Below are 8,132 nucleotides of genomic sequence, written 5' to 3' on the forward strand. Positions count from 1 at the left end.
TCCAAAGGAAAATGTTGAGAATGCGGAAACTTCAGACAGTCTAAGCACTCCGGCCCAGAATGAGTTGGTTCTGCGATTAGAGCAGAAAATACTATAGTTACAAGGAGAACTTGAGCAGGTCCGCAAGCTAGCAAACCTCTCTCTTACTCTAAACGTCCCCGACATCAACTAACAGAATACCAAAAACCCAGCACCTCCCCAAAATACGCCTAACCAGCATCCGCAAAATCCTCCCGCCCCCCATCAATATGCAACCCCACCTCAAAATCCCAATCCTTTACCGATACCGACTCCTCCACAACACCACCATCAACCAACCCAGTATCCGCAAACCACTACCTATCACACCCCTCAGAACACGCCTCACCTTGTTCCCGATCCTCAAAACTCCATCAATGATCACCACTACACCCAAATCCCTGGAACTCATCAAAACAACCCCATATACGTGGAAACTATGCCTCACTCCACTCAATTGATCTCCTACACACCAGAATTCGCTGAGAAGGACCTGCTCATCAAGAACATGGACGAAGAGATCAAGAAATTGACAAGCCGAGTTCAGAGTGTTGAAGGAGGTAAAGGGATAGAAGGTCTGAACTACGAGGATTTATGCATACAACTATATGTGGAACTGCCGGAGGGTTACAAACCTCGCAAGTTCGAAATGTTCGATGGAACAGGTGATCCTAAGGTTCATCTGAGAACTTACTGTGATAAGCTCGTGGGGGTCATAAAGGATGAAAGGGTCCGAATGAAGCTCTTTATGAGAAGCCTTACCGGAGATACCCTGTCCTGATACATAAGCCAGAACCCTAAGATGTAGGCCAATCGGGTGAGCGTGGCATCAGAATTTATGGATCGATTCAGGTTTAATACAGAAAACGCACCGGGTGTCTTCTATATCCAGAACTTAAAGAAGAAGCCAACTGAGACTTTCTGTGAGTATGCTACTCGGTGGAGGTCGGAAGTAGCCAAGGTCAGACCAGCACTAGAAGAAGAGCAAATGAATAAATTCTTTGTCGGGGCACAGGACCCACAGTATTATGAAAGGCTAATGGTCATTGAGAATCACAAGTTCTCCGATATCATCAAACTCGGAGAAAGGATTGAAGAGGGTATCAAAAGCGGGATGGTGACAAATTTCGAGGCACTAGAGGCCACGAACAAAGCATTACAATCAGTCGGCATATCAAAGAAGAAATAAGTGGGGGCAGTAATGGTGGCCCAAGGCCCAAAATCTCCGCTCACATACCAGACACCTCCACCCACATACCAAATACCTCCACCTACGTACCAACCCTCACCTCCCAGATATTCCCAACCTGCCATCGCCTATCGCACTTATAACACCCAGCCAACCTACTATCATTCACCTCCAGCTCGTCCAAATTACCAGAAACCCCAACCTAACTTTGATCGCAAACCACCTAGACAATACACCGCCATTACGAACCCATCGACCAGTTGTACGAAAGATTGAAGGCTGCTGGTTATGTCACCCTTATTCCTGCTGTGGCAATGGAGAATTCATCCCAATGGGTCAACCCAAATAAAACCTATGCATATCATTCCGGTATGAAAGGGCACACCATTGACGAGTGCCGGACATTGAAAGATAAGATCCAGACATTGATTGATAACAAAGTCATACAGGCGAAGGAAACTGCACCCAACGTCCGCAATCCTCTTCCAGATCATAAGGGCAATGAGGTACATGTGATAGAGACGGATGAAGAATGGGATCTTGAGGTGTCAATCGGGCTTATTCGGGAAGGCGATGACTTTAAACCTGCAGTCACACTCACTCCTATTGTGGTACAGATACAGCCTTCAGTAGAATTTGAGGTAACTGCATCGGTTCCATTTGAGGTAGAGGTAGCACCACCTGCACACCTATTCCATTTGAGGTAAAAGTGGCCACACCCTTCACAGTGACAGTAGCAACCACACCTCCTTTCAATTCTAATGCCATACCGTGCGACTATGTTGCTAAAGCTAGGCGAAAAGGGAAAGCAAAGGTGGAAGAATCTGATGTCACACAAGGAATGACCAGAACGGGAAGGATCTATACACCCGACATTTGGGAGGATCGAGCAAGGAGGCTGCTACTAAGGAACCTGTTATTGAAACTGAGCCAAACGATCTCTGGAGGAAAGTACAGGCGAGGGAATACTCAGTCGTCGATCATTTAGATAAAACTCCCGCCCAGATATCCATCTTGTCTCTATTGCAAAATTCGGAGACACATAGGAGTGCTCTAATGAAGGTGTTAAATGAAGCTTACGTGCCCAACAACATCACCAGTGGAGAAATGGGCAACATGGTAGGGCAAGTGCTGGAGAGTCATAAGATCGCCTTCCATGAGGATGAATTATCGCCTGAAGGGTTAAGTCACAACAGGGCACTGCATATCACGGTACAATTCGAAGACAAATTCATTTACAGGGTCCTAATAGATGGGGGCTCGAGTCTCAACATTTGTCCTTTAACTACTCTGAATAGATTAGGCAAAGATTTCCACGAGATACGGATAGGAAGTATGAATGTGAAAGACTTTGATGGGTCTCAAAGGGCCACGATTGGGGAGATTAACCTTTGCCTGCAGATGGGGCCAACTTGGTTCGATGTTGAATTCCAAGTGCTTGACATATCAGCTACATACAATCTTCTGTTGGGTCAATCTTGGATACATGCCGCTGGGGCTGTAGCTTCCACACTACACCAGGCCGTGAAGTTTGAGTGGAACCACCGGGAGGTAGTCATTCACGAAGATGGGAGAACCCCATTTACACCAGTCAAACTATCCCGATCATTGAGAATAGAAGAAGGCTGGCTGGAGAAGCTTATCACCACATTAAACATGTCAACGCGATTGAAAAGGACAAGTGGTGGAGTAACAAAATAGAAAGCATACTGGTATGGTCTAGGTACAAATCTAGCAAAAGACTGGGGAAGGATCTCCGGGGCATTACTAAGCCAATACAGCTAAAACGCCACGGCACAACTTTCGGGCTAGGGTACCCGTATACCTGGCAGGAGTATAATGACTGGCCGCCACTATGGCGTGGTCGTTACTACCCTTTCGAGAAACCAGTGCCACATATGAGCCAGACTTTTCATCAGGCCGATACAATATGGGGGACTGCAGAAGAAGAAGCTTTAGCTGGGCTAAGGAACTTGTTCTTGGAAGACGAGGATATGGATTGCAGTGCGATAATTGAGGAGGGGGAGGAAGAAGGGGAAGGGAGCTATTCTTAGGAACTGGACTGCCACACCATCCCGGGCCCACCGAGTCCCTAGGTAGCTTGGCACTTAGCCTAATTTATTTCTATAGCCATGCTAGACATTTCAAATGTTTTCAGTAATTTTGTTTTAGAGACACATTTTGTTTCAAAATAATTGCTCAATTCATCGAGCCGTACTTGTTTTGGGGTATTTTCAAATTTAATAAATGCATTGCTATTTATCATTCATTATTATCTTTCACATTTTCTTTCTACAGCGTTATTATTACTTTTTGTAATGAACCGATGACTGTGACATGTAATGAGACAACGCAACATAAGGATAGTGATTCAGAAGAAGAAGAAGATGAAATACCTGAGGAAGTTGTCAGGGAGGTTGAGAAATTTGAGAATAAGCCTAAGTCCAACCTGGACGAAACCGAAGCAATAAATTTGGGAGACGCCGAAACCGTCAAGGAAACTCGTGTAAGCATTCACTTATCACCGTCAGAGAAAGAAGAATACATTCGTTTCTTGAAGGAATATGAGGATATCTTTGCGTGGTCATATGATGACATGACCGGTCTGAGCACATCCATAGTAGCTCACAAGATGCCTACCAATCCAATGTGTCCTTCGGTAAAGCAGAAACTCAGAAAGTTCAAACCAGACATGAGCCTGACAATCAAGGAGGAAGTCACTAAGCAGATCAAAGCCAAAGTCCTCAGAGTAGTTTAGTACCCAACCTGGTTAGCCAACATCGTACCGGTTCCAAAGAAAGATGGGAAAGTCAGGGTGTGTGTTGACTATCGGGATTTAAACAGAGCAAGTCCCAAGGATGACTTTCCACTGCCAAATATACATATCTTGATCGACAATTGCGCCTCCAATCCATTGTAGATCTCTTCGCGGGTTATCACCAAATCTAGATGGACGAAGAAGACGTAGAGAAAAGAGCTTTCATCACGTCGTGGGGGGTATACTGCTACAAGATGGTGCCGTTTGGTCTAAAGAATGCTGGGGCTACTTACATAAGAACCATGACGACCATCTTCCATGACATGATACACAAGGAAATAGAGGTGTATGTTGACGACGTCATCATCAAATCCAAGAGGGCCGCAGATCACATAACGGATTTGAGAAAGTTCTTTGACAGGCTAAGGAGGTACAATCTCAAATTGAACCCCGCAAAATGTGCATTCGGAGTTCCCGCAGGAAAGTTGTTGGGATTCATTTTCAGCCGCTAGGGAATCGAGTTGGACCCATCCAAAGTTAAGGCTATTCAAGAGTTACCACCACCAAAGAGCAAGAAGGACGTGATGAGCTTCCTAGGACGTCTCAGCTATATTAGTCGCTTCATAGCACAGTCCACAGTTATATGTGAACCTATCTTCAAAATGTTAAGGAAAGATGCTGAAACGAGTTGGACCGAAGATTGTCAGAAGGCTTTGACAAAATCAAGGAATACCTGTCCACACCACCAGTCCTAGTCCTGCCAGAACCTAGGAGACCTTTGCTACTCTATCTATCTGTACTAGATGGAGCTTTCGGATGTGTTTTGGGACAGCATGACAAGACAGGAAGAAAGGAGCAAGCCATATACTACTTGAGTAAGAAGTTCACACCTTACGAAGCACGATACTCTCTGCTGGAACGCACTTGTTGTGCTTTGACCTGGACAGCCTAGAAATTGAGGCATTACTTTTGTGCCTATACCACATACCTCATATCAAGGATGGATCCTCTAAAGTACATCTTTCAGAAGCCCATGCCAACCGGGAAGCTAGCTAAGTGGCAGATACTGTTAAGAGAGTTCGATATCATCTATGTAACTCAGAAGGCAGTCAAAGGGCAAGCATTGGCAGACCATCTCGCTGAAAATCCTGTGGGGGAGAATACGAACCCTTGAAAATTTATTTCCCTGATGAAGAAGTATCCTTCGTAGGAGAGGACATTGCCGAAGCTTACGACGGTTGGATAATGTTCTTCGATGGAGCTGCAAACTTCAAAGGAGTGGGCATTGGAGCAGTGTTGGGATCAAAAACATGTCAACATTACTCGGTATCTGCGAAGCTTAGGTTTCCTTGCACCAACAATATGGCAGCATATGAGGCTTGCATCATGGGGCTCAATTTGGCCATCGATGTGAATATACAAGAGTTGCTGGTAATTAGCGATTCAGATCTCCTGGTACACCAGGTTCGAGGAGAATGGGCAACGAAGAACACCAAGATACTGCCATATTTGTATCATGTGCAGGAGTTAATGAAGAGATTTGTGCCCAGAGTTCAAAATGAGTTTGCAGACGTGCTGGCCACCTTAACATCAATGATACAACATCCACACAAGAATTTCATCGATCCCATCACGGTGAAAATCCATAACCAGCCAGCTTACTGTGCTCATGTTGAAGAAGAAACGGATGGAAAACCTTGGTTTCACGACATCAAAGAATATTTGTCAAGAGGAGAATATCCAGAGCAAGCAAACCATATTCAGAAACGCACTCTGCGGAGGCTATCCAATCACTTCATCCAAAGCAGAGGGACCCTGTATAGAAAAACTCCTGATCTGGGGTTGTTAAGGTGCGTTGACGCAAAGGAAGCTTCCAGATTGCTCGAGGAGATACATGCCGGAACTTGTGGACCACATATGAATGGTTTTGTTCTAGCGAAGAAAATATTCAGAGCTGGATATTTTTAGATGACCATGGAAACGGATTGCATCCGATACGTTCAAAAATGCCACCAATGCTAGGTGCATGCAGACATGATAAAGGTACCACCAAACGAGCTCAATGCAACAAGTGCCCCTTGGCCTTTTTTCGCCTGGGAATGGATGTCATTGGTCCGATCGAGCCCACTGCTTCAAACGGGCACCGGTTCATTTTAGTGGCCATCGACTATTTCACAAATGGGTACAGGCCACATCATACAAAGCTGTAACCAAGAAAGTTGTCGCGGACTTTGTCAAGGATCGTATTGTTTGCCGATTCGGAGTTCCTGAGTCCATTATCACTAATAATGCCGCCAATCTCATCAGTGACCTGATGAAAGCCATGTGTGTAACCTTCAAAATCAAGCACAAAAACTCTGCAGCATACAGGACTCAGATGAATGGAGCTGTGGAAGTTGCTAACAAGAACATCAAGAAGATACTAAGAAAGATGGTAGAAAATCACAAACAATGGCACGAGAAGCTACCCTTTGCCCTATTGAGGTACCGCACTACGGTCCGCACATCAACTGGGGCAACTCCCTATTTACTGGTTTATGGTACCGGAGCTATCATTCTAGCCGAGGTAGAGATTCCTTCTTTAAGAATCATACTGGAAGCTGAACTCAGCGACGCAGAATGGATAAGGAGCCGTTATGAGCAACTGGCCCTTATAGACAGAAAGAGAATGAATGCAGTATGTTACGGTCAGCTTTATCAGAACAGAATGTCCAGAGCTTTCAACAAAAGGGTAAAACCAAGGCAATTCGCACCGGGACAGTTGGTGCTGATGAAGATCTTCCCACATCAAGATGAAGCCAAAGGGAAATTCTCTCCCAACTGGAAAAGTCCTTACATGGTTCACCGGGTGCTAACAGGAGGAGCACTCATACTTGCAGAAATGGACGGAGAAGTCTGGCCAAAACCAATCAATTCAGACGCAGTCAAGAGATACTATGTCTAGATTGTTTACATTCCTTCATATGATGTAATTGAACTACGCTTGACCTGATTCCCGTCTAAGAGGGGATATGTAGGCAACCTTATGGGTTCGATCATAACATAATAAAATCTTCATTGTCCCCCAGCACCAGAAATTGGGGCAGAATTTTGAGGAGGACCCTCAAAATTCCGGAGCAAGTCCAGCCAACGCCATCATATCATATGCCAGAAATCAAAAACTGGTTAAGAAACTGGGGCAGAATAATTCCGGAGAAGTTTCAGCAAATTTCGTCGCACACAAACGACGAATGATTACTTACCAAACTGGGGCAGAATTTTGAAGAGGACCCTCAAAATTCTAATACAAAAAAACTGCAATGTCTCTGAAATATGTTACAGACATTGGTTCATTTAAAATTACTCAATATTTCACTGTGTTTTCTAAAATAACTCTATTTTCATCAATAAGTGCATATTTTCGAAAACTCTATTTCCGTGACAGCCAGGTGTTACCCAGGGCAACTCAAACAAGGCCTCCAGAACAGATCGAAGCAAAGCCAGCAGACGAAGGCACGAACCAACCTCCCCTTACAAAACTTAAAATTTTTCTTTGGATACAGGCATAGTGAACATAATAGAAGTATTCGCAAACATACACATATCAAAGTCCTAACAATCAGGCCACCAGACGCAAATACATCTCCAGCTAAGACACATTCTACTCTTATCTGCTACTTGTTTACTGCATAAGGCTAAGCATTGCCTTCTCCTTGCATGAGACTCAGCCTTGTCTCGACCCTTGCATGAGGCTAAGCCCTGCCTCCATATTTGCATAAGGCTAAGCACTGCCTTCCCTTGCATAAGACTAAGCCTTGTCTCGACCCTTGCATGAGGCTAAGCCCTGCCTCCATACTTGCATAAGGCTAAGCATTGCCTTCCCTTAGTCTTGACCCTTGCATGGGGCTAAGCCCTGCCTTTATATTTGCATAAGGCTAAGCACTGCCTTCCCTTGCATGAGACTAAGCCTTGTCTTGACCCTTGCATGAGCCTAAGCCCTGCCTCCATATTCGCATAAGGCTAAGTACTGCCTTCCCTTGCATGAGACTAAGCCTTGTCTCGACCCTTGCATGAGGCTAAGCCCTACCTCCATATTTGCATAAGACTAAGCACTGCCTTCCCTTGCATGAGACTAAGCCCTGTCTCAAATTTTGAATGAGGCTAAGCCCTGCCTCCCTATTTGCATAA

The sequence above is a fragment of the Nicotiana attenuata genome, chromosome 7, assembly GCF_001879085.1.
Source record: "Nicotiana attenuata strain UT chromosome 7, NIATTr2, whole genome shotgun sequence".
Lineage (NCBI taxonomy): Eukaryota > Viridiplantae > Streptophyta > Magnoliopsida > Solanales > Solanaceae > Nicotiana > Nicotiana attenuata.